Raw genomic sequence first — 27358 nt, forward strand, 5'->3', positions numbered from 1 at the left:
CTCCCTCTCTTCATTATCTATCTATCTATCTATCTATCTATCTATCTATCTATCTATCTATCTATCTATCTATCTATCTATCTATCTATCTATCTATCTATCTATCTATCTATCTATCTATCTATCTATCTATCTATCTATCTATCTATCTATCTATCTATCTATCTATCTATCTTCTGATTGCTTGATGCCTGATCATGTCTCCCCCCCCCCCCCTCTCCGACTGTCCTAGCGGAACCCCCTATTTGTAGGTCCCAGAGAAAAAGGGAACTTTTTGCCTCGTTTCCAGGTGGGTGGTACGGTACAGTTTGGTTCAGTAAGGTACGGTTCGGAACGATACACCTTGCGTTTCCAAAGCCAATAGTACCCTTTCATGATAGGCGTGGTGTAGCAGGAAAGCTGTGATAGACGAATCTCTGTCAACCAATCAAAGTTCTGCAGAGTGTAGCTCCATCCTGTTGGTACGGTACTAATGTGCTTGGTACCCCAATGAAAGGGTCCTAAAAAAGTGGTATGGTAGGGTTCGGAATTAGGGTACCATTTACAGTGGAAACGGCATAAATAGCGTACCGTACCGAACCGTACCGTACCAGAAAGCTCAGTGGAAACGATCCATTAATGTCTTTGGATGTTTTGCTTGGAAGAATAAAAATGTTCAATTCAGCTGCTCTGAAGGATTTGGAATATTCAGTGCAGGTACTCCTGCAGTTCAGAATCGGAAGGAAGAACAGCAAGGTCACAACAGCAACAGCAAGGTCACATAACCTGACACTACGAATATTTTCGAAGACTGCTGTGTATTTTTGACCCGACTGACTTTCTCCTTTGAGACAGCATAAGGGTGAAGGAGAGCCATGCACAAAGGTACAAATGAAGCTTGCTGTGTGCAGGCAAGGGAGGGGATGAGGATTATGGCATGTTGTCCTCAGAGAGCCCAGGTGTCTTTGTGTTGTCACTTTCTGAGCTTCCTAAAAGTACTTTGCACTCGTCAGACAATGACAGCCTGCACCCTGCGCTGTGCTAATAAACGTGGATCACAGACAGTATTGAAGAGCGTTCACAGTAGCCTACCTGTCAATTATTTCTGAAATGTAGGGGAAAAAGATGGAAAAGCCTATAAATCACTATGGCGAGCAGACAGAATGGCAAATGATCGAAAACGCGGACGAGATATGAAGCGTGGAATGGGACAGTACATGTTTCGCTTGTGCGCCTTGCTTTATGAGGAAGGAAAATAAGTCAATGGGAGGAATTGATTGTACTCTCAAGTGCCAGTTTGGAGGCCCCATGAGTAGCAATGTCTATTTAGCAACCTCGTGACATTTTCTCAGTGTTTACAGTCAGTGCCGAGGAAAAAAAAATGACAAACCGGAAAAAAAAAAATCTTTTGGAAAGAATTATTCTTATTTTAAAAAGTAAACTTGCGCCAAACTTTAAAGGAAGCCAAAAGTGGAACTTCAGCTACGACATCTTAGTTCTAGATAAGAGGAGGGGAGTGGGGTCCTCAAGGTTTTATAGCTAACCTAAAAAAAAAAAAAAAAAAAAAAAAATTCTGCTTTCACAGTCCTCCCAACTTTCTGAGATGGGATAAAGCAGCCATTTTCAACCAGGGTTCCATAGAACCCTAGGGTCCTTCAGAGGTTTTTGGGGTTCCTTGAGTAGTAAATGATTGACCTGTTCCCACAAAGTGTCCAACTTTTTGAGATGAGCTAGAACAACCATTCTCAAAAAAGGTTCTTCTAGAAGTTACAAGGGGTTACTTGAGTTGCAGCGGATTGACCGTTCCAATATACCACCCAACTTTCTGATATGAGATAGAGCAACTATTCTAAACTAGGGTTTCATGGAACCCTAGGGGTATCTTGAATTGTGACTGACTGACCTGCTCCCACTTATCACCCAACTTTCTCAGATGATATATAGCAGCCAATATCAACCAAGGTTCCTCTAGAGCTAGAAGTCTCTTTAGTTGTGAGACTGACCGGTTCCCACATACTGCCCAACTTTCTGAGATGAGATAGAGCATTCATTCTCAACCAGGGTTCATCCTGAGTTTGCTTTGGGTTCCTTGAGTGGTGACTGACTGACCCGCTCCAATGTACCTCCCAATTTTTTAGGAGATAGAGCGGCCATTCCTAGCCAGGGTTCCATAGAACCCTAGGGTCCTTCGGAGGTTGCTAGGGGTTCCTTGAGTTGTAACTAATTGACCTATTCCCACAAACTGTCCAAATTTTTTAGATAAGGTAGAACAGCCATTCGCAATCAGGGTTCTTCTAGAAGTTGCTAGGGGTTACTTGAGTTGCGACTGATTGACCACTCCAACTTTCTGAGATAAGATAGAGTAACTATTCTCAACAAGGGTTCCATGGAACACTAGGGATTTCTTGAATTGTGACTGACTGACCTGCTCCCACTTATCACCCAACTTTCTCAGATGAGATAGAGCAGCCAATATCAACCAAGGTTCCTCTAGAGCAGGGGCCTTCAAACTATGGCCCTCCAGTTGTTCAGGAACTACAATTCCCATCATGCCTAGTCATGTCTGTGAATGTCAGAGTTTTACAATGCCTTATGGGATGTGTAGTTCCGCAACAGCTGGAGGGCCGTAGTTTGAGGATCCCTGCTGTAGATGTTGCTGGAAGTCTCTTGAGTTGTGAGACCGGCTCCCACATACTGCCCAACTTTAAGAGATTCTCAACCTCAACCAGGGTTCCTCCTGAGTTTGCTTTGGGTTCCTTGAGTTGTGACTGACTGACCCACTCCAATGTACCTCCCAATTTTCTGAGATGTGATAGAGCGGCCATTCTCAACCAGGTTTCCATGGAATCCTAGGGTACTCCAGAGGTGGCTAGGTGTTCTTCTCATTATTACTGATTGACTTGCTCCCACATACTGCCCAAATTTTAGAGAGGCGTAAGAGCAGCCATTCTCAACCATAGAAGGCTAGGGTCCTCTGGAGGTTTATATAGGTTCATTGAGTTGTTAAAGATTGACCTTCTCCCAACTTTCTGACATGAGATTGAGCAGCCATTTTTAACCAGGGTTCCTCCAGAGGTTATAAGGGGCTTCTTGAGCTGTGACCACCCACCTTTTTGAGATGAGATTGAACGGTTCTCAGTCAGGGGTTCCATGGAACCCTAGAAGTATCTTGAGTTTTTACAGAATGACCTGCTCTCACATACCACCCAACTTTCTGAGATAAGATAAAGCAGCCATTCTCCCCCAGGATCCTGTGGAGTCCTAGGGTTTCTTCAGAGGTTACTACGGGTTTCTTGACTTGTGACTGATTGACCTCACATCTGATCATTTGGCAGAACCAGCTGCATGACAGCAATGACCTTTTTTTAGCTGTCTGTAAATTTGGCTTTTTTGACCACCCATGGGGAGGGGAACTTTTTCCACTGACTCCAGATAAATTATTTTTATGAGGCCTTAAAATTATTGCAAGGGTTCTTCTAGGGTTAGAAGGTTCACAATGGCTGAGATTGAGGGACATCTTTTAGTACAGAGTATATGCTGAATGTCAATTGTCCCAGATTTGCTGGGACAGTACCACATCTTGATCCTCTTTCATACCCTTTCTCTGTGCCTGGTTCACAGCATCAACCTTATTTGAGTTATTACACATGCATAATAACTCAAAAAGGCATTACATTCAGGGATTGGGGCCAATAGTGGGTAATACTTAAAGGCAGGGACTGGGTGGGACCAACCTGTAAAGTGGGTGTGATGGGGGGGTACTTGCATATTTAGAGGTGGTGACTTAGTTGAGCTTTCTGTAAAGTGGGCATGGTTTGGGCATAGCGGTTGGGCGTGCCCAAATGCCCAGATGAAATAGTGTCCGCGACAGTGTACGACAGACAGTTGAGAGCTGTAGAACCCACAATGTAAGATGAACCTCCCATTATGCTCTGCATAACTGTTACTGCCAGTCGCTAAAATGTAGTGAACAGGCACAAAATAATGGATGGCATGATGATCAGAGGTCCTTACACTTTACCTCCAGCAGTGGTGATTGGTGATCCTCTCTCCTCAACTGAGCAGCACTTATATTCAGGGGCAGTCTGGGTCCAGGTTAGCATAGTGATATCCCCCAGAAGGCAGGTCGATGACAGCCTGGCCTCAGAGGAAGTGAATTGAACAGTGCTGGCTGTCATTTAACTGAGAAGGCTGGTGGCATCAAGTGACGGATTAGGGGGACAGCTCTAGATTAAAGGCAAGTATAACAACAGTACCTTATTTTCCCACTGTTTCTGGGCATTTGTTGTAGCTCCATCTGCCTGTCATCCCCTGTCTAATAAGAAGAGTGCACCATTGATCGTCTCATTGGATGGGAAATAACAGTTACTCAAAGCTTAACCCTAAATTTCAAGTCAAGCCTTAGAGGTCCACTTATAAAAAATGTGGCCAAATGTGACAAACATTCGCTCGCCTTTGATGAATTCTGAGTGTATTTTGCTTATCCACTTGCCTACTGGGCACTTTCAACCCTTTCCTGCCCAGGCCAATTTTCAGCTTTCAGCGCTGTCACACTTTGAATGACAATTGCGCGGTCATACGACACTCTACCCATATGGAATCTTTATCATTTTATTTTCACACAACTAGAGCTTTCATTTTGTGGTATTTAATCACTACTGGGTTTTTAATATATTTTGCTAAACAAATGAAAAAAGACCGAAAATAAATTTGCAAACAGGTAATTTTTCTCCTTCATTGATGTGCGCTGTTGAGACTGCACTTTTGGGCAATGATAAGCTGCACTGATGGGCACTGAAAGGCTGCACTGATGGGCACTGACGAGGTGGCACTGATAGGCAATAATGAGGCGGCACTGATTGGCACAGATAGGTGTCACTGATGGGCACTAACGAGGCAGCACTGATGGGCACAGATAGGTGTCACTGATGGGCACTAATGAGGCAGCACTGGTGGGCACTGATGAGGTGGTACTGATGAGGCGGCACTGATGAGCACTGTTAGGTTGCACTCATGGGCTCTGATAGGCGGCACTGAAGGGCATTTAGAGGTGGCACTGATAGGCAGCACTGATAGGGGGCACCGACGGGCACTGATAGGCAGCAGTAATAGGGGGGCGAGGGAAGCGCAATCACCAGAGGACATCCATGTACAACCTCCCAGCATTGGAAGCCCACGCAGTTAACGTGGTTCTAAAGGCTCAACCTTCTGTGTGCATCAGCCGATCCACCCCTGTAATACTTACTTGAGCCCTCCAGGCACCCGCAATCGCTCCCCGTGAAGAGAGAATGGTGGTCTGCTGTTTTAAACACAGCAGATTGTTGTTCTCTGGAATCAATACAGAACTCCTGTGTTCCTCCTATTTAGGATCGCAGGTCTCTGTGTTGATTTCACAAGACCACCCCCCTCACAATTAGAAAACGCTCCCCTAGGCTCACACTTAACCCTTTGATCACCCTTGGGTTAACCCCTTCCCTGCCAGTGTCATTATTACAGTAACAGTGGATATTTTTAGCACTGATTACTGTACTAATGTCACTGGTCCCCCCAAAAGTGTCAGTTTTGGGTCCGGTCTGTCCGCCGCAATGTCGGAGTCCCGCTAAAAATCGCAGATCGCCGCCATTACTAGTAAAAAAAAATTAAATAAATAAAAATGACATAAATCTTTCCCCCTAGTTTGTAGATGTGATAACTTTTGCGCAAACCAATCAAAATACGCTTATTGGGATTTATTTTACCGAAAATATGTAGCAGAAAACAAATTGGCCTAAAATGGTGAAAAACATTTGATTTTTCATTTTTTTTTTTTTTTACGGAATGTAATATAGCAGAAAGTGCAAAATATTGTTTTTTGTTTTTTTTCAGAATTGTCGCTCTTTTTTGTTTACATCAGGATTTTAGGATTCTTTTTGCCAAAAATATGTAGCCGAATACAGATTGGCCTAAACTGATAAAAAAAATTAGATTTTTAAATTTTTTTTTATTGGGAATGTTTTAGAGCAGAAAGTAGAAAATATCTGTGTTTTTTTTTTTAAATTGATGCTCATTTTTTGTTTATAGCGCAAAAACGAAAAATCGCACAGGTGATCAAATACCAGCAAAAAAAAGCTCTATTTGTGGGAAAAAAAGGACATTCATTTTATTTGGGTACAGCGTCGCACGACCGCGCAATTGTCCGTTAAATTTACACATTGCCGATTTGCAAAAAAAAGCGGTAGTATAGTCATTTTGTTGACTTTTACCTACAGGTAAGCCTATAATAAGGCTTACCTGTAGGTACAATTAATATTTCCTAAACCTGCACCGTTTAGGAGATATTTGCACTGCATGCAGCCGCTGACGCTAGCGGCGCATGCGCTCTGAAGGTCCGTCGGAATGGTAATCCTCCGCGCGCATGCCGAATGACGTCATCGCGGCTCCGGCCACTCACATCGCCGGAGCCGCCGACCCCGGAAGAGATCGTGTCCGCTCCCAGAGCGGTGTCCGGGGGTCCGTTTTAAGGGGCTTCGTTTTAAGGTAAGTATTTCATAATGAGCTAGTATGCGATGCATACTAGCTCATTATGCCTTTGTCTTGCAGGGTTTTTTTTTTTAAGTATACAACCGCTTTAAGGGGGGAAAATCTTCCGGTCCAGAAGTGGTTAAATAGACCACTTGGTAAAAAAATTAAACTAGTTCCAGAGGGGAGCACATCTGAACCTATATTGGCTAAATTAGGTGATAGGAAATATTGGAAATATAGGAAAACTTTTACACTGAAAATGGCAAACGAGTTAATTTTAAAAGGCCATCTCACATTTATTTTCAGGCCAGACTTTTAACGAAGCCGAGCATTTCCTAGATTATAGTGGACGGGATTATAATGGAATGTTTTATGTAAATGCCACTTTTTTTCCCTCTTATTGAATAAATGGTTCTCTTTCCTACGCAGCATCTGCTCCTGCCATTTTCTTCTTCCACTGCAATTCTCTGGCACAAATAGAGATGAATATGAATATGAATTAATGCTACAGAAGAGAGCCTGCTTTCCCCATAACTCCTAATGGATTCGTTGTTTACAAGGACCCAGTAATGAATACATAGAACATTTAATATAGAGCGTGGAGAAGTCTGCAGGAGGTGGAAGGTAGCAGAACATATTATGTTCCAGTGATTCATACTGGCATGTGACCTTAGAGAGGGTGCAACACTAAGGATACTAGAATGAGCGAAGCGTATCTAAACCCAGGAACAAAAATGTTACAAAATAATGCTTACCTGTTTTAAAGTGATTGTAAACCCTTATTTTTATTTTTTTTTATTTTTTACCAAACAAACGTTATACCTGCTCTGTCTAATGGTTCTGTACAGTGCGGCCCCGATCCCCTGCAAGCAGTGGTGTAGTGTGTGTTGTCAGCACCTGGGGCAAGGCAAGTCATTTGCACCTCCTAACCTGTGGACTTTTTGATATCCCCACCCTGATGACACCCCCAGATACCCCCCCACGATGATCACACCTACCAGATACCTCCACCCTGATCACACCCCCAGATGCCCCCACCATGATCACACCTCCCAGATACCTCCACCCTGATCACATCTCCAGATACCCCCCACCCTGATCACACCCCCAGATACCTACACCCTAAACACACCCCCAAGAAACCCCCCACGATGATCACACCTCCCAGATACCTCCACCCTGATCACACCCCTAGATACTCCCACCCTGATCACACCCCAGATACCTCCACCCTGATCACACCCCCAGATACCCCCCACAATGATCACACCTCCCAGATACCTCCACCCTGATCACACCCCCAGATACCCCCCACGATGATCACATCTCCCAGATACCTACACCCTAAACACACCCCCAAGAAACCCCCCACTATGATCACACCTCCCAGATACCTCCACCCTGATCACACCCCTAGATACTCCCACCCTGATCACACCCCCAGATACCTCCACCCTGATCACACCCCCAGATACCCCCCACGATGATCACAGTTACACCTCCCAGATAACTCCACCCTGATCACATCCCCAGATACCCCCCACAATGATCACACCTCCCAGATACCATCCACCCTGATCACACCCCCAGATACCTCCACCCTGATCCCACCCCCAGATACTCCCACTTTGATCACACCCCCAAGATACCCCCACTCTGATCACACACCTTCAGATACCTCCACCCTGATCACATCTCCAGATACCCCCCACAATGATCACACCTCCCAGATACCTCCATCCTGATCACACCCCCAGATACCCCCCACGATGATCACATCTCCCAGATACCTACACCCTAAACACACCCCCCAAAAACCCCCCATGATGATCACACCTCCCAGATACCTCCACCCTGATCACACCCCTAGATACTCCCATCAAGATCACACCCCCAGATACCCCCCACAATGATCACACCTCCCAGATACCTCCACCCTGATCACACCCCCAGATACCCCCCACGATGATCACATCTCCCAGATACCTACACCCTAAACACACCCCCCAAAAACCCCCCATGATGATCACACCTCCCAGATACCGTCCACCCTGATCACACCCCTAGATACTGCCACCCTGATCACACCCCCAGATACCTCCACCCTGATCACACTCCCAGATACCCCCCATGATGATCACAGTCACACCTCCCAGATACCTCCACCCTGATCACATCCCCAGATACCTCCCACACTGATCAAACCTCCCAGATACCGTCTACCCTGATCACACCCCTAGATACTCCCACCCTGATCACACCCCCAGATACCTCCACCCTGATCACACCCCCAGATACCCCCCACGATGATCACAGTTACACCTCCCAGATAACTCCACCCTGATCACATCCCCAGATACCCCCCACAATGATCACACCTCCCAGATACCATCCACCCTGATCACACCCCCAGATACCTCCACCCTGATCACACCCCTAGATACTACCACTTTGATCCCACCCCCAGATACTCCCACTTTGATCACACCCCCAAGATACCCCCACTCTGATCACACACCTTCAGATACCTCCACCCTGATCACATCTCCAGATACCCCCCACAATGATCACACCTCCCAGATACCTCCACCCTGATCACACCCCCAGATACCCCCCACGATGATCACATCTCCCAGATACCTACACCCTAAACACACCCCCCAAAAACCCCCATGATGATCACACCTCCCAGATACCTCCACCCTGATCACACCCCTAGATACTCCCATCAAGATCACACCCCCAGATACCCCCCACAATGATCACACCTCCCAGATACCTCCACCCTGATCACACCCCCAGATACCCCCCACGATGATCACATCTCCCAGATACCTACACCCTAAACACACCCCCAAGAAACCCCCCACGATGATCACACCTCCCAGATACCTCCACCCTGATCACACCCCTAGATACTCCCCACAATGATCACCCCTCCCAGATACCGTCCACCCTGATCACACCCTTAGATACTCCCACCCTGATCACACCCCCAGATACCTCCACCCTGATCACACTCCTAGATACCCCCCATGATGATCACAGTCACACCTCCCAGATACCTCCACCCTGATCACATCCCCAGATACCTCCCACAATGATCAAACCTCCCAGATACCGTCCACCCTGATCACACCCCTAGATACTCCCACCCTGATCACACCCCCAGATACCTCCACCCTGATCACACCCCCAGATACCCCCCACGATGATCACAGTTACACCTCCCAGATAACTCCACCCTGATCACATCCCCAGATACCCCCCACAATGATCACACCTCCCAGATACCATCCACCCTGATCACACCCCCAGATACCTCCACCCTGATCCCACCCCCAGATACTCCCACTTTGATCACACCCCCAAGATACCCCCACTCTGATCACACACCTTCAGATACCTCCACCCTGATCACATCTCCAGATACCCCCTACAATGATCACACCTCCCAGATACCTCCATCCTGATCACACCCCCAGATACCCCCCACGATGATCACATCTCCCAGATACCTACACCCTAAACACACCCCCCAAAAAACCCCCATGATGATCACACCTCCCAGATACCTCCACCCTGATCACACCCCTAGATACTCCCATCAAGATCACACCCCCAGATACCCCCCACAATGATCACACCTCCCAGATACCTCCACCCTGATCACACCCCCAGATACCCCCCACGATGATCACATCTCCCAGATACCTACACCCTAAACACACCCCCCAAAAACCCCCCATGATGATCACACCTCCCAGATACCGTCCACCCTGATCACACCCCTAGATACTGCCACCCTGATCACACCCCCAGATACCTCCACCCTGATCACACTCCCAGATACCCCCCATGATGATCACAGTCACACCTCCCAGATACCTCCACCCTGATCACATCCCCAGATACCTCCCACACTGATCAAACCTCCCAGATACCGTCTACCCTGATCACACCCCTAGATACTCCCACCCTGATCACACCCCCAGATACCTCCACCCTGATCACACCCCCAGATACCCCCCACGATGATCACAGTTACACCTCCCAGATAACTCCACCCTGATCACATCCCCAGATACCCCCCACAATGATCACACCTCCCAGATACCATCCACCCTGATCACACCCCCAGATACCTCCACCCTGATCACACCCCTAGATACTACCACTTTGATCCCACCCCCAGATACTCCCACTTTGATCACACCCCCAAGATACCCCCACTCTGATCACACACCTTCAGATACCTCCACCCTGATCACATCTCCAGATACCCCCCACAATGATCACACCTCCCAGATACCTCCACCCTGATCACACCCCCAGATACCCCCCACGATGATCACATCTCCCAGATACCTACACCCTAAACACACCCCCCAAGAACCCCCCATGATGATCACACCTCCCAGATACCTCCACCCTGATCACACCCCTAGATACTCCCATCAAGATCACACCCCCAGATACCCCCCACAATGATCACCCCTCCCAGATACCGTCCACCCTGATCACACCCCTAGATACTGCCACCCTGATCACACCCCCAGATACCTCCACCCTGATCACACTCCCAGATACCCCCCATGATGATCACAGTCACACCTCCCAGATACCTCCACCCTGATCACATCCCCAGATACCTCCCACACTGATCAAACCTCCCAGATACCGTCTACCCTGATCACACCCCTAGATACTCCCACCCTGATCACACCCCTAGATACCTCCACCCTGATCACACCCCCAGATACCTCCACCCTGATCACACCCCCAGATACCCCCCACGATGATCACAGTTACACCTCCCAGATAACTCCACCCTGATCACATCCCCAGATACCCCCCACAATGATCACACCTCCCAGATACCATCCACCCTGATCACACCCCCAGATACCATCCACCCTGATCACACCCCCAGATACCTCCACCCTGATCACACCCCTAGATACTCCCACTTTGATCACACCCCCAAGATACCCTCACTTTGATCCCACCCCCAGATACTCCCACTTTGATCACACCCCCAAGATACCCCCACTCTGATCACACACCTTCAGATACCTCCACCCTGATCACACCCACCCAGATTCCCCCACCCTGATCACACCCCCCCAGATTCCCCCACTTTGATCACACCCCCCAGATTCACCCACCCTGATCACACCCCCAGATACCCACACCCTGATCACACCCCCCAGATTCACCCACACTGATCACACCACCAGATACCCCCCACAATGATCACACCTCCCAGATACTTCCACCCTGATCACACCCCTAGATACTCCCACAGATACTCCCACTTTGATCACCCCCCCAGATACCCCCACTTTGATCACACCCCCCATATACCCCCACTTTGATCACCCCCCAGATACCCTCACTTTGATCACCCCCCCAGATACCCCCACTTTGACCACACCCCCAGATACCCCCACTCTGATCACACACCTTTAGATACCTCCACCCGGATTACACACCCCAGATTCCCCTACCCTGATCATACCCCCCAGATACCCCCACTTTGATCACCCGCACAGATACTCCCACCCTGATCACACTACCCAGATACCCCCCCAGTTTGATCATATCCCCAGATATCGCTACCCTGATCACACCCCCAGATACCCCCCACTCTGACCACACCCCCCAGATACCCTCATCCCAATCATACCCTCATAGCCCCCCACTCTGATCACACACCCAGATACCCCCACCCTCATCACACCCCCAGATCACATCCCCCAGATAGCCCCACTTTGATCACACCACCAGATAACCCCACCAGATCCCTCCACTCTGATCACACCCCCCCTCCCTTCCCCATTACACACACAACCCCCCCTCCCCCCCACATCTCACAGGTCATACAGCACCAGGGAAAGGATGGTTAGCTGTGTCCTGTGCAGGCAGAAGAATACCTCCAGCAGGATTAGCAGTGGCAGCGGCAGCAACCAGCAGGGTGCCTCTGTAGTGTATTAACACAGACAAGTTGTACAGGTTGCTTCTTTATTCACTGCACATCAGCATGCAACTAACTTCAGCCACACCCAGCTCCCAGACATATACATAATTGTAACATTTTGCAGACAGCAACTTAACCCGTTGCTTACCATACTACATTCCCTCCTCTCTTTGAATAAAACATAACATGCACAACGTATTAATAAGATTAACAAAATGCATGGATGAACAACTAAATATTTAACCTATAAACTCCTGACTATACACATAGTCCTTAAGGTAGGCCGGTGGATTTGTTGCTCGTTTTTCTCTTGGCCATTCCGATGTGGATGGTTGTGGATTGAAGTCTGGATCACTGGCAGTATCATCACTACTCTTTGCCTGTTCGCCATCTTCCGAGACTTGACCTTCTGACTCAATAAATTTCTTCACAAATGAGGAATTACGCACTTTTGTGTGACCATCTAAATCCTCTAAAACCACTTGAGTACCTCTTTTCTCCTTTACAACATAAGGCTCAGGTTCAAAGGACGTAGCCAGTTTGTTAAACAGATCGCTTTGAAGCAACACCTTATCACCCTGTTGAAGGCCACTTGGTTGACAATGGCGGCGGTGGTTTGCATACTGTTCAGCCCGGATCTTCCTTTCCTCATCAATATGCCGAAAAGGTTTCTGACTTGTAGGAGGACCCCCAATGTCTGGCAATTTTGTCCTGAATTTGCGACCACAAAGAAGTTCCGCAGGACTAACACCAGTGACAGTATGCAGAGTTGTGCGATAAGCCAAAAGAAAACGCCACAGTTCCTTTTTCCAGTCTCTTCTCTCTAAATGAGCAATCCGCAAAGCTTTCAGCAAGGTTCGATTCTGGCGTTCCACTTCCCCGTTAGCCTGTGGCCAGTATGGAGTTGTACGATGATGTTCAATAGCATTTGATTTCAGATAATCCTGAAATTCCTGAGAAGTAAATTGGGCACCATTATCACTCACAATCCGTTTAGGCAACCCATGAGATGCAAAAATGCTCTCCAACCCCTCAAATACAGCTGATGGTGTAGCTTTAGTGAGAACTACCACCTCTTGCCCCCTTGAATAATAGTCCACAACAACTAAAAGATGGTGTCCAGATGGAATGTCGCACAGATCAATGGCTAAATCTTCCCATGGTCCCTCAGGTAGAACAGTGTGAGTTACTGGTTCTGGTTTAGGTTTGCTGCCCACCAACTGACATGCTCGACATGAAGAAACCAAACGTTCCACATCCTTGTCAATTCCTGGCCACCAGACTTTCTCACGTAATCTTTGTTTGGTGCGTACAATGCCTTGATGGCCCTCATGGGCTAAATGTAATGTACGTTTCCGTAAATCTTTAGGCATCACAATACGATTGCCACGTAGAACTAGTTATCCTGCAATACTCAGCTCTTGTTTGATTCTGTGATAGCTTGGGTCACAATCCACCCAAACCCCTTGTCTTACACATTTTCTCAACCGAGCAATTTCCGGATCCACAGATGACAATTCTTCAACCTCCCGCGGTGTCAATGCCTGAGGCATGGCGTTAGTAGCCACAAAACGAATGTACTCTTCTGCCAGGTTATGAACAGGTGCAGAAGACTGAGGCAATCTGGAAAGTGCATCTGCCGCATTAGTCGGTCCAGGTCTGTACCGCACTGTAAAGCGATACGGTAACAATCTGAGAACCCATCTCTCAATTTTGGCGGATGGTTTTGAGCGTGGCGAATATATCACTTCCAGAGGCTTGTGGTCTGTGATGATTTCAAAATCAAGGTCGTAGAGATAGGTGTGAAACCTTTCACATCCCCAAACAACAGCCAAAGCTTCTTTCTCGGTCTGAGAATAACGTCTCTCTACATCAGTGAGGGATCTGCTTGCATACTGAATAGGCCTGTAATCGCCTGTGCATTGTCTCTGAACCAAGATGGCGCCTAACCCCACAGGGCTAGCATCGACAATAACTTGGATGTGTGCAGTAGGATTGAAATAAGCCAAAGTTGTGGCGCAAGTCAGCCGTCTCTTAAGTTCATCAAATGCACCTTGTTCCAAAAAGCCCCACTTCCACGGGACTGCTTTGCGAGTCAACACTCTCAAAGGTTCACTGACAGTCGCCATATCTGGAATAAACTTGGCACAGTAATTCACTAGCCCAAGAAAACTGCGTACTTCTGCAGGGTTTTCAGGATTTCTGGCATCAGACACAGCTTTAATTTTACAGTCCTCCGGACCAATGCCCCTGTCAGACAGCACATGGCCCATAAAAGTCATTTTATTCATTTGAAATGTGCATTTCTTCTCATTTAATGTTAACCCTTTCTCCTTCAAGCGATTTAGCACTGCACGGAGACGTTCGTCGTGCTCCTGTGTGTTTGTTCCCCACACAATTATATCGTCAGAAATGTTATGCGTGCCTTCACAACCATGTAGCACTTGCTGAATCACATGTTGATAGGCCTCCGGTGCGGACGATACGCCCAGGGCCGCTGATAGAAATCATGGGGCCCCGTACAGCCTACCTGACGGGGCCCCCTTTAGCCCCACCCTCAACTCCGCCCCTGGTCCTGCCCCAGACCCTGCCTTATATGTGCTGCTTTTACTAACAGAACAGTCTGTTTTTTCTCCTTGCTTTGCAGTGAGACTAAATAGCCAGATCGCTGATCTGTGTACAAAGCATACAGCAAAGTCAGTATAACTAGCAGAAGATGGAGGATATATAGGCTCACAACATGCACTGCTCTTTTACGTTTGGAAAATTGTTACTGCCATCAGAACCTTATCACACGGGTATTTGTTACATGACAGGGTCTCTTAAAGAAATACAGTGATTATAAAAATTTGTAATCAGCCATTGCTGACCATTGCTTTTGAAAATGTTAGCTGCTTTACTGGCACATGATGCAGTGGCTTCAATACATTCTGCAATTTTAGCTAAAATTAGCAAAACTAATTTAGGTGGGTCTTATATTACAAAGCAAAGTATGCTTATTTATTTAGGGCCCCTTCTCCATGCTGCAGTACAATTCAAAATAAAAAACCTGTGGGGGAAAAAAAGTTAATAATTTACTTAGGAAACGTACTAAACCTGCAGCTTACATGTGCTCCATCCACAATATAGTGTGGCTCCCTCTGCTCACTGTAAGCTGTCTCTCCTTGCCACTGCTGCTGCCACCCGCCTCACATAAGCCTCTTGATCTCGGCTGCTGAGTGGGGACCTGAGCGGAGGAAGATCACTCCGCCAGGGTAGGCAATGGGCAGCAACAGTGGCAGGCATCCGGGACTTTAGCACAGCAGCCAGCAACATGCGGAGCAGGTGCGGGAATGCGCATGCGCCCAAAATTGAAAAAAAAAAAAGTCCCTCAACTGCTCCGCCTCCACCATCCCATAATCAGAAAGGGGCCCTGGAATTGCATGTAGTATATAACACCCCCTAAGCTAGAAGGAGTGGAATGAGCGGGGGGTGCATTTTGTCTGTGAGGCTGCCCGGGTCCTCCCTGCTAAGCTCATGTACTGGCTTATCAGTGGCCCTGCACTGAGAACCCTCAAGTGTTTTTCTAATGGGGTAATGTCTGTTGAGGACCATAGCATCAGGAAGTCCTGAACCTCTTGCAAGTCAGAACCCGGGATCCATAGGACCTTGAAGTGCCTAGCCCCAAACTGATCCACAATGGGGTCGGGCCCCAAAATCATGCCAATCAATAGCCCTGTCTATGAATGACTTGTAATGTCTCTATGGGTGGCCAGATGTAAATGCACTCATATCCATTTTACATCATGCTAGCTTTGATCTATAACATTTAGGTCTGCAGACCCGGAGGAAGGAGGGTGTATGGACACAAGTCCATTTACATCCAAACCCCCATAGACCTACATGGAACATTCAATCAGATCCGCATGTAAAGCTGACAGGCGGACCTAAATGAAAAGCTTGGTTGAAAGGCTATTTAAGGGGAGCGGTGGTAGTGGGAGGTAAAAACATGGCTCAGCTGCATGTTCTTACTCCCCCCTTTCCCCTTCCAAACACAAGAGTGAACTAGCAACTCATGCTTATAATCATATTCATTATGATGATCACAGCACAGCATGGACTTTATGGCTCTGTGTCACATGGCTGCTGGGTGCTGACTTTGTTAAGGCTGCACTGTGTTACAATCAGTATGGCCATAAGTTAACGAAGTCAGCACCCAAAAGCCATATGACACCGAGCCAGAGCCATAAAGTACATGCTGTGCTGTGATCATCATAATGAATATGATTATAAGCACACAGTCAGGGAGTCTGGGAGCTGTACCTTCCTTCCATAGAAGTCTGTCAGTGTCACTGTGTGCTGCTGGTCTGTGCACTGCTGAGACCTCTCATCCATCTCTCATCAGTCACTTCCTCCTTCCACAGCATGCACAAACGAATCACTCCGCCAGGGCGGCCGGAACTACATAATCATTCAGTGCAGCATATTCACAGTGCACAAGGTTAGTGTGCCTACGCCCCGAAAATGGAAATAAAGTCCCTCCTCTGCTATCACCTCCTGGGCCCCTCTGTTGACCTCATGGGGCCCAGGAAAATATATTTATACACCCTGAAATGAAATTGAAGTGGGGGATGGAATTTAAAGGATTTCTATTTATTTAGGCAGAAGTTAACTTTAAAGCTGCCCGGGCCCCTAGTGGAGCTCATGGAGCCCGGGCCCGGTACAGCAGGGCTGGTTGTACTGCCCTATCAGCGGCCCTGGATACGCCAAACATCAACCTCTTGTATCTAAAAAGACCTTTATGGCTTGCAAATGTAGTGATGACTCTAGATGCTGGGGTCAATTCAATCTGATGATAACCCCATTTCAAATCCAGTTTACTGAAGACACTTGCCCCATTCATTGCATGTAGAACATCTTCAATAGTGGGAATTGGATGTCTCTCTCTCTGCACAGCTTGGTTAGCACATCTCATGTCCACACAAATCCGAATATCTGTGCCCTTTGGTACAACAACTAACGGCGATACCCACGGAGTGGGCCCTTCCACAGGTTCAATAATGTCAAGGTCTAGCAGCTCTGCCAGTTTGTGCTCAACAGGTGATCTCAGGCTATAAGGAAGTCTGCGTACTGGCTGTGCAATAGGCTTTACATGTGGATCAATGTGAAGCTCCAACTGAAAATCCTTTAATTTTCCAAACCCAGAGAAGCAATCTTTAAATTCCTCTTTCAATGCAGAAATAGCAGGAGACACCATATTCACTCTTGCGCTGCCTACATCACGGCCAATCTGTAACACCCCTAGTGCCATTGCGGTTTGACGACCAAGCAGAGGCGACCCTGTGCCATCTACAACATAGAATTCGGTCTGCAATGGAGGACCAGTCTCATGTGTTTGAACAGAGGTATAAAATTTGCCTTTAAGTTGCAGTGGTGTACTGGAGCCATAAGTATAAATCTGTTTAGTGGTGTTACACAATTTAAGGTGATTTTCTCTGCCATTAAGACTGTGCCAAGAAGCCAAGTCCATAACATTGCATGTAGCTCCAGAGTCAATCAACACTGACACATCTGTATTTCCAATCTTAATGGTTAATGTCCCAGCTTGCAGAGAACACAGGGAGAATATAAATTCACAGTCAGGAGCACTCTCTTTATCCTCAGCTATAACATTTACTTGTGCAGATTGTCCTTTGGTTTTGTTATCTCTGATTGTACTTCTACACACAGCTGCAAAATGACCTGTCTTTCCACAAGCATAGCACATTTTATTCTGTACCACAGTGCAGTCCTGACTTGTGTGTCCCGCCCTGCCACATTTATTGCAGGTGATATGTAAAGTCCTCTTTGGAAAACTCTCTTTCCTACTCCAGATATTCCTATTATTATAGGTAGGTTTGGAGACTGTATTGACAGATGCAGTGTTCTTGGTTTCAATATGCAGAGCCTGGAGCTCAGACAGTTCAATGGCTCTTGCAATCTCCTGCAGACTAGTAAGTGTGAGACTAGGTTCTCTCAATAATCTCCTCCTGAGGTGCACAGATGTGCATTTCTCTATGACCTGATCTCTGATTATCTCCTCAGTTACAGTCCCAAAATCACAAGACTTTGCCAGATATTTCAGCCTAGTCACATAACTGTCTGTGGTTTCTCCCAGTTCTTGCACAGCCTGTCTAAACTTATATCTTTCATAGGGAATATTTTTCTTTGGCTCAAAGTACTCACTCAGTCTATTCATGGCTGTCTCATAGTCTGAATCTTCCCCTGTTGCTCCCAGGGTTTCAAAAATGTCCTGAACTTGAGGTCCAGCTAGATGCAGCAGCATGGCTCTCTTCTGAGCAGGTGCAGTCACTCCTGTGGCTATAACATAGAGCTGAAATCCCTTCTTCCACTTGTCCCAGCGCTGTGAGAGACTAGTGTGGTCTCCAGACAGATCAAACGGTCCGATAGCCGGTAAATCCAGAAAGCTAGCCATCCTCGTCGCCAAAATGTAGTGTATTAACACAGACAAGCTGTACAGGTTGCTTCTTTATTCACTGCACATCAGCATGCAACTAACTTCAGCCACACCCAGCTCCCAGACATATACATAATTGTAACATTTTGCAGACAGCAACTTAACCCGTTGCTTACCATACTACAGCCTCCTCCACCACTATCTGCTCACACTCGGGATCCGCCCACTGCTCCACCCTCCTTTGCATGCATGAATCTGTTCTCCCTACTTTCTTGTTGACAGCAGCTAAACAACAGGTGAACTAAAAGGAGGTATATGACCCCACCCTGTCATTGCCTCATTTAAGTCCCAAAAAACTCCCCCTTTGTTCTCAAATTCCTTATAGTGGCGCCAGCCCTGTCTGCGTCCTCTAAATGTTGCACCCAGGGCAATCACACCAGCTGCCCCCCCTTCTATGCCACTGCCAGCAGGCTCTCCTGGCTCCCCCCCTCAGCCAAGTTCCCATCAAAGCAATGGGGGGGGGGCACTCATGTGGGCTCACTCTCAAGCTGGCTCTGTGTGTTCATAGATTAAAAGGGGTTGATTTACTAAAGACAAATAGGCTGTGCACTTTCCAAAGTGCAGTTGCACTCTGCAAGAGCAGTTTCTCCAGAGCTTAGTAAATGAGCAGAAACTCTGCTAACTTCCATCATCCAATCATGTGCAAGCAAAAATGCTGTTTTTTTTTTTTTTATTTTGCTTGCACGTGATTGGGTATTCTTTGCAAAGTGAACCTTTACCTCATTTATGGAACTCTGGAGTAACTGCACTTACAGAGTGCAACTACACTTTGAAAAGTGCACAGTCTATTTGCCTTTAGTAACTAAACCCCATAGAGCAGTGGCGTAGCGTGGGGGGTGCAGGGGGGGCCGGCCGCCCTGGGGGCAACATCTGGGGGGGCGCATCCGCTCCGCAGTGTCATGTCAGATGTCACTGAGTCACTCACTCTGTCAAAGGCTGGCCGCCACCGCCTGCTGAGTCTGCTCTCGACTGGCTCACTCTCACTGCTTCGGCTTGGCAGCTCGGCTCGGCCGCTCGGCTCCCGAATCCAATCAAGTCGGTGTCGCCCACTGTGGAGTGGTGGTGGGGGGAGACAGGCCAGGCGTGCGGTGCGGACATGGACTGTCTGGGGGAGGGACTAACCCGTGCAGCGGCCGCCCAGCGAAGCGCGGGAGACGGGGAGAGAAGAACCACACCAGGCCAGCAGCAGAAGAAGCCGGCGCGGCGAGGAGGAGGAGGACGACAGGACAGAAGTCACAACAGGATAGGAGTCAGCAATTTCAGCAAAGAAGGCAGGTGAGAGGCCAGAGAGCCTGGTGACAGTGGTGCTGCAGCAGGAGGAAAACCTAGCCTGGGGTCGGTCGGGACAGGTGAAAAAAAGGTAGGAGTAGTGTACTGGCTGTACTAGTCACTGTCTGACTGAGTGAGAAGACTATGTAAAGGGGATCTATTTTAAGGGGAACCTGGCCTGCTGTAAGGGGAGAGATCTAAATGGGGGACGATGGGACCTCACTTCACCTCACCCTGGCCTGCTGTAAGGGGGGGATCTATATGGGGGACCTGATCCCCCATATAGATCCCCCCTTACAGTAGGCCAGGGTGAGGTGAGGTCCCCCATATAGATCCCCCCTTACAACAGGCCAGGGTGAGGTTAGGTCTGGGGTCCCCCATATAGATCCCCCCCTTAAAGCAGGCCAGGGTCCGGACCTCACCTCACCCTGGCCTGCTGTAAGGGGGGGATCTATATGGGGGGACGGGACCTCACCTCACCCTGGCCTGCTGTAAGGGGGATTTATATGGGGGACCTCACCTCACCCTGGCCTGCTGTAATGGGGATCTATATGGGGGACCTGGGATCTATATGGGGGACCTCACCCTGGCCTGCTGTAAGGGGGGATCTATATGGGGGACCAGGTCCCCCATATAGATCCCCCCTTACAGCAGGCCAGGGTGAGGTGCGGTCCCGTCCCCCATATAGATATCCCCCTTAAAGCAGGCCAGGGTGAGGTCCAGGGTCCCCCATATAGATCCCCCTCACACTTGCCTACACCACATCTATGGGGGACCTGCCCTGGCCTGCTCTAAAGGGGGAACTATGGGGACCCTGCTCTAAAGGAGATCTATGCCATAGATCCCCCCTTTAGAGCAGGATCCCCATAGATCCCCTTTAGAGCAGACCAGGGTCCCCATAGATCCCCTTTAGAGCAGGCCAGGGTCCCCATAGATCCCCCTTTAGAGCAGGGTCCCCATAGATTCCCCACTTTAGAGAAATGTCCCCATAGATTATATGGGGACCATTCTCTAAAGGGGGATATATTGGGACCCTGCTCTAAAAGGTGATCTATGGAGACCCTTCTCTAAAGGACAGTGGCAGCTGGTGAAGTTTTAAGATGGGGGGGCGCAAGACCCCGCCCCTTCCATTTTGACCCCTCCCATTTCTCAGAAGCCCCACCTTTATAGACTCCACCCATTTTGTCCCCTGTATTTTGCTTGCGTGAACCAATTCTCCCAATATATCACATATTAAGGGGTCCATCAGTACTAGTATATCCCATAATAGGCAACAGGGGCCCTATTATGGGATATACTGTGAGAGACATCCTATTATGGGATATATGGACTGAGAGTGGCACAAACCCCACAGTACAGACCCCCCCAGCACAAAACTCACAGTACAGACCCCCCCAGCACAAACCTCACAGTACAGACCCCCCCAGCACAAACCCCTCAGGCACAAAACCAGCACAAACAACTCAAGCACAAACCCCACAGTACAGGCCCATAGCACAAACCCCACAGTACATGCCCCCTTCAATATAGTGACCAGTATAAATGCCCCCTTTCAATGTAGTGACCAGCATACATGTCCCCAATGCAGTGACCAGTATACATGTCCCCAATGCAGAGCTATGCGTGCGTGGCTCCAGTGCAGCCAGTGACCACCAGTATACGTCCCCCAATGCAGAGCTATGCGTGCGTGCCTCCAGTGCAGCCAGTGACCACCAGTATACGTCCCCCAATGCAGAGCTATGCATGCGTGCCTCCAGTGCAGCCAGTGACCACCAGTATACATGTCCCCCAATGCAGAGCAATGCGTGCGTGCCTCCAGTGCAGCCAGTGACCACTAGTATACATCCCCCAATGCAGAGTTATGCGTGCGTGCCTCCAGTGCAGCCAGTGACCACTAGTATACATCCCCCAATGTAGAGCAATGCGTGTGTGCCTCCAGTGACAACCAGTATACATGTCCCCCCAATGCAGAGCTATGCGTGCGTGCCTCCAGTGCAGCCAGTGACCACTAGTATACATCCCCAAATGCAGAGCAATGCGTGCGTGCCTCCAGTGACCACCAGTATACGTCCCCCAATGCAGAGCTATGCGTGCGTGCCTCCAGTGCCTCCAGTGACCACCAGTATACGTCACCCAATGCAGAGCTATGCGTGCGTGCCTCCAGTGCAGCCAGTGACCACCAGTATACGTCCCCCAATGCAGAGCTATGCGCGCGTGCCTCCAGTGCAGTGACCACAAGTATATATGTCCCCCAATGCAGAGCTATGCGTGCGTGCCTCCAGTGACCACCAGTATACGTCCCCCAATGCAGAGCTATGCGTGCGTGCCTCCAGTGCAGCCAGTGACCACCAGTATACGTCCCCCAATGCAGAGCTATGCGTTCGTGCCTCCAGTGCAGCCAGTGACCACCAGTATACGTCCCCCAATGCAGAGCTATGCGTGCGTGCCTCCAGTGACCACCAGTATACGTCCCCCAATGCAGAGCTATGCGTGCGTGCCTCCAGTGCAGTGACCACAAGTATACATGTCCCCCAATGCAGAGCTATGCGTGCGTGCCTCCAGTGCAGCCAGTGACCACCAGTATATGTCCCCCAATGCAGAGCTATGCGTGCGTGCATCCAGTGCAGCCAGTGACCACCAGTATACGTCCCCCAATGCAGAGCTATGCGTGCGTGCCTCCAGTGCAGTGACCACAAGTATATATGTCCCCCAATGCAGAGCTATGCGTGCGTGCCTCCAGTGCAGCCAGTGACCACCAGTATATGTCCCCCAATGCAGAGCTATGCGTGCGTGCCTCCAATGTAGTGACCACAAGTATATGTCCCACAATGCAGAGCTATGCGTGCGTGCCTCCAATGCAGTGACCACCAGTATATGTCCCACAATGCAGAGCTATGCGTGCCTGCCTCCAATGCAGTGACCACCAGTATACGTCCCCCAATGCAGAGCTATGCATGCGTGCCTCCAGTGCAGTGACCACAAGTATATATGTCCCCCAATGCAGAGCTATGCGTGCGTGCCTCCAATGCAGTGACCACCAGTATATGTCCCACAATGCAGAGCTATGCGTGCGTGCATCCAATGCAGTGACCACCAGTATATGTCCCCCAATGCAGAGCTATGCGTGCGTGCCTCCAATGCAGTGACCACCAGTATATGTCCCACAATGCAGAGCTATGCGTGCGTGCCTGACAGAGCAGTGACCACAAGTATACATCCCACAATGCAGAGCTATGCGTGCGTGCCCGACAGAGCAGTGCACTTACCTGGAGGCTCGGCTTCTCCCTCTCCTCTTCTCCGGTCTCCTCTCCGCTCCGCTCCGCTCTCTGCAATGCCGGTCCACGCGACGTCAGCGGGGTCAGCATGGAGCCATGGGATGTCCTGAATGATGATTGGTCCAGGCTGTAGACTGGACCAATCACAGCCAGGATATCAGGAAAGTGGGGGTGCCCAAGCGCAATGACTTGCGCTCAGGTTACGCCCCCAGAAGGCAGCCAATCGGCGCCCTTCTGGGTCGTAAACCCCACTCCCCCCCATAGCCACCACATAGGCCGGGGTAGCGGCGAACACAATTTTTTTTTCAAAACTTTATTTGTTCGTTTTGTATTTCTTTTTTTTTCAAAACTTTATTTGTTCGTTTTTTTTTTTTGTTTTTTTTTTTGTTTTTTTTTCTTTTCTTTAGGGGTAGGGGGGCGGCGCCCTGGCACCCCCTATGCATGGGCCGCCACTGCTAAAGGAGGTTCTATGGGGGACCCTGCTCTAAAGGAGGATCTATTTAATTACATCAGTATTTTCATAACAAACAATACATGTGCTTAGGGGGTAAGGGTTTCTTTAACTAATCTAGTGGAAGAGACTCAAGTGCTAAAATCCCACGGGTTAGGGGGCGCAAATTACTTGCCTTGCCCCGGGTGCTGACAACCCACGCTACGCCACTGCCATAGAGTGCAGCTTGGTCCCGCCCCCTGCTTTCTTCTGACTGGCTGTGATTAACAGCAGCAGAAGCCAATGAATCTCGCTGCTGTCTCTGAGCCTTTGAAGAAGGAGAAAGCCGCTGCACATCGCTGGATTGAGATCGGGCTCGTGTAAGTATAAGGGGGACTGCGAGGGGAGGGAGGGCTGTATTCAGAATGTTTTTTATCTTAACCACTTAAGCCCCGGAGGATTTGGCTGCTAAACGACCAGGGGCTATTTTGCGATTCGGCACTGCGTGACTTTAACGGACAATTGCACAGTCGTGCGACGCTGTACCTAAACGAATTTGGCGTCCTTTTTTTCCCACAAACAGAGCTTTCTTTTGGCGGTATTTGATCACCTGTGCGATTTTTTGATCACGCGCTATAAACAAAAAAAGAGCGTCAATTTTGCAAAAATAGCAATATTTTTCCCTTTTTTTTATATGAAATTCCCCCCCAAAAAAATGTAAAAATCAAAATTTTTTAACATTTTCGGCCAATTTGTTTTATGCTACCTATGTTTGGTAAAAAAAAATCGCAAAAAGCGTATTTTGATTGGTTTGCGCAAAAGTTATTGCGTTTACTGACTAAGGGAAAGATTTTTGTCATTTTTGTTGTTTTTTTTTTTAACGCGTAATGGCGGCGATCTGCGATTTTTTTTGCGGTACTGCGACATTGGGGCGGACAGATCGGACCCTTGACTGACATTTTTGACACTTTTGGGGTTACCAGTGACATTTCTACAGTAATCAGTGCTATATATATGCACTGTTACTGTAAAAATACACTGGTAGTGAAGGGGTTAACTTTATTTGAGAGGGAGGGACTGTGTGTGTCCCTAGGGGCGTGATTCTTACTGGGATTGGCTGTGGCTTCAGCTGTATGCAGAGTGATCAACGGATCTACATAGTAGATCCATATGATCAGCTCTCATACAGAGGGGAGAATGACAGGCAGCTTGTTTACACAAGCTGCCTGACTTTCTCCCTCTCCCCCGCCGATCGCAGAGTGGCCGGCGGACATCGGGTCCGCCGGTCACACGCGCGGGGGGGTCCGTGACCACGCGGGAGTGGGAGCGCGCCTCCGGCAGCGCGCGCTCGCTCCCTAGACCCTCACAAGCTAGTGACGTAGCCCTACGTCACTTTGCCTGTGAGGGGCTGACCGCCGACGTAGATCGGTGTGCGGCGGTCGGCAAGTGGTTAATGTATAGAATGCATAAAAAACCTTTAGCCTTTAGAACGGCATTAAAGGCTTTTTTTTCTTTTGATTTGTATAAAACGTCGTATCACTGCTTTCCTAGAAGCTTTATGGATTGCGAAGGTGTATTGTTACAATTTAATTACATAGAATATACTCTATTACACCTTCATCACAGAATGCATTCAAAGAAAACAGTGATTATATGTTCATTTTTCCCGACCAACCAGATTTTTTAAAAATGAAAAACATTATTTTCAGGAATGGAGCAGCTTCCCAAATGCCTGTTTTTTTTATTATTCCAAACAGTGATTTTTAACGGGTGGGACAGTGCTGCTCCCTGCCACAAAAAGAGATAAATGGCACATAAGGATCTCAAGGATGCAGACTAAAAGGCTCCAGAATAGGTATCATGAGCGGAGAGAATTGGGTTTACTTGACGACCGGCCCATAGTAATAATACGATTTTACTTTAATGTTAAATACCGATGTTATGGCAGCAGTTTTACTATACTATATATATTCTCTTTCAGATAAAAGTGGTCCCATGAGTGGATTCGCTGCGGGTTAACTTTAAGAAGCGGTGGTAGGGGTGCCTCCCCCCTCTCACTGCTTCCCGTTCATTCCCGGGCTTACCTGACCCATCGGTAAAGCCCAAGAATGATCGGATGCAACCGTTTGCTGTGCAGGAAGACAAGCGAGGCCAAGATGGCCACCACTTGTCTCTTTCCCCTTAACCACTTTAATACCGGAAGGATTTGCCCCCTTCCTGACCAGGCCCTATTTTGTGATTCGGCACTTTTAACGGACAATTGCGCTGTCGAGCGACGCTGTACCGAAACTAAATTTACGTCCTTTTTTTCTCACGAATAGAGCTTTCTTTTGGTGGTATTTGATTACCTGTACAATTTTTATTTTTTGCGCTATAAACAAAAAAATAGCGACAATTTTGAAAAAAAAAAAACTTTTTCACATTCTGCTATATAACATTCCCCAAAAAAAATTTTTAAAATCAAAATTTTTTAACATTTTAGGCCAATTTGTTTTCTGCTACATATTTTTGGTAAAACAAATCACAATAAGCGTATTTTGATTGGTTTTGCGCAAAAGTTATCGCATTTACTAACTACGGGAAAGATTTATGTCATTTTTATTGTTTTTTTTTTTTGAACTAATAATGGCGGCGATCTGCGATTTTTTGCCGGATTGCAACATTGCGGGGGACAGATCGGACCCCTAACTGACATTTTTGACACTTTTTGGGGGACCAGTGACATCACTACAGTAATCAGTGCTAAAAATATGCACTGTTACTGTAATAATGACATTGGCAGGAAAGGGGTTAACCCTGTGGGTGATCAAGGGGTTAAATGTGAGCCTAGGTGAGTAATTCTAACTGTGGGGGGGGGGCGTGGCTTCTGAAATGACCATAGAGACATGTAATCCTATATAGCAGGATCACATGATCTCTATAATCATCACAGGGAGAAGAACGGTCGTCTGTGTTTACAACAGCCGACCGTCCTTCTCTCTCAGCGTGGAACGATCGCGGGTGTCAAGCGGCAATCGGAGCCGCCTGACACAGGCATCAGCTTCCTCGCTGACGAGCGGGGGTGGGAGCGCGCCGCCGGTGGCACGGGCTCGCCCCCTAGGCTCCCGAGAGCGAGCGCCGTACATGTACGGCGATTCGCCCAGGAGCGGCTGCCTTTCGCAGTACATCTGCGGCGGGCGGTCGAAAAGTGGTTAGAGGACTGGAGCGACAACTGACCTCACTTTTGATTCCCGAGCCATAATGAATATTTTTTTTTCTTTAAGTAAAAGTAGAATAAAAAAAAAATTCTCTCTCTTTTGCTTTTAAATGACCCCCAATCTCTCAAAGGAGGGCCTGTCATGTCATGAATGATCATAAAAACAATCAATTAATGGTGTATTCCATACTGTTTATACTCACTCAGATCCATTTTCTGTATTCCTCAAAAA

This window comes from Pelophylax lessonae (genome assembly GCF_965119305.1).
Source record: "Pelophylax lessonae genome assembly, chromosome: 10".
Taxonomy (NCBI): domain Eukaryota; kingdom Metazoa; phylum Chordata; class Amphibia; order Anura; family Ranidae; genus Pelophylax; species Pelophylax lessonae.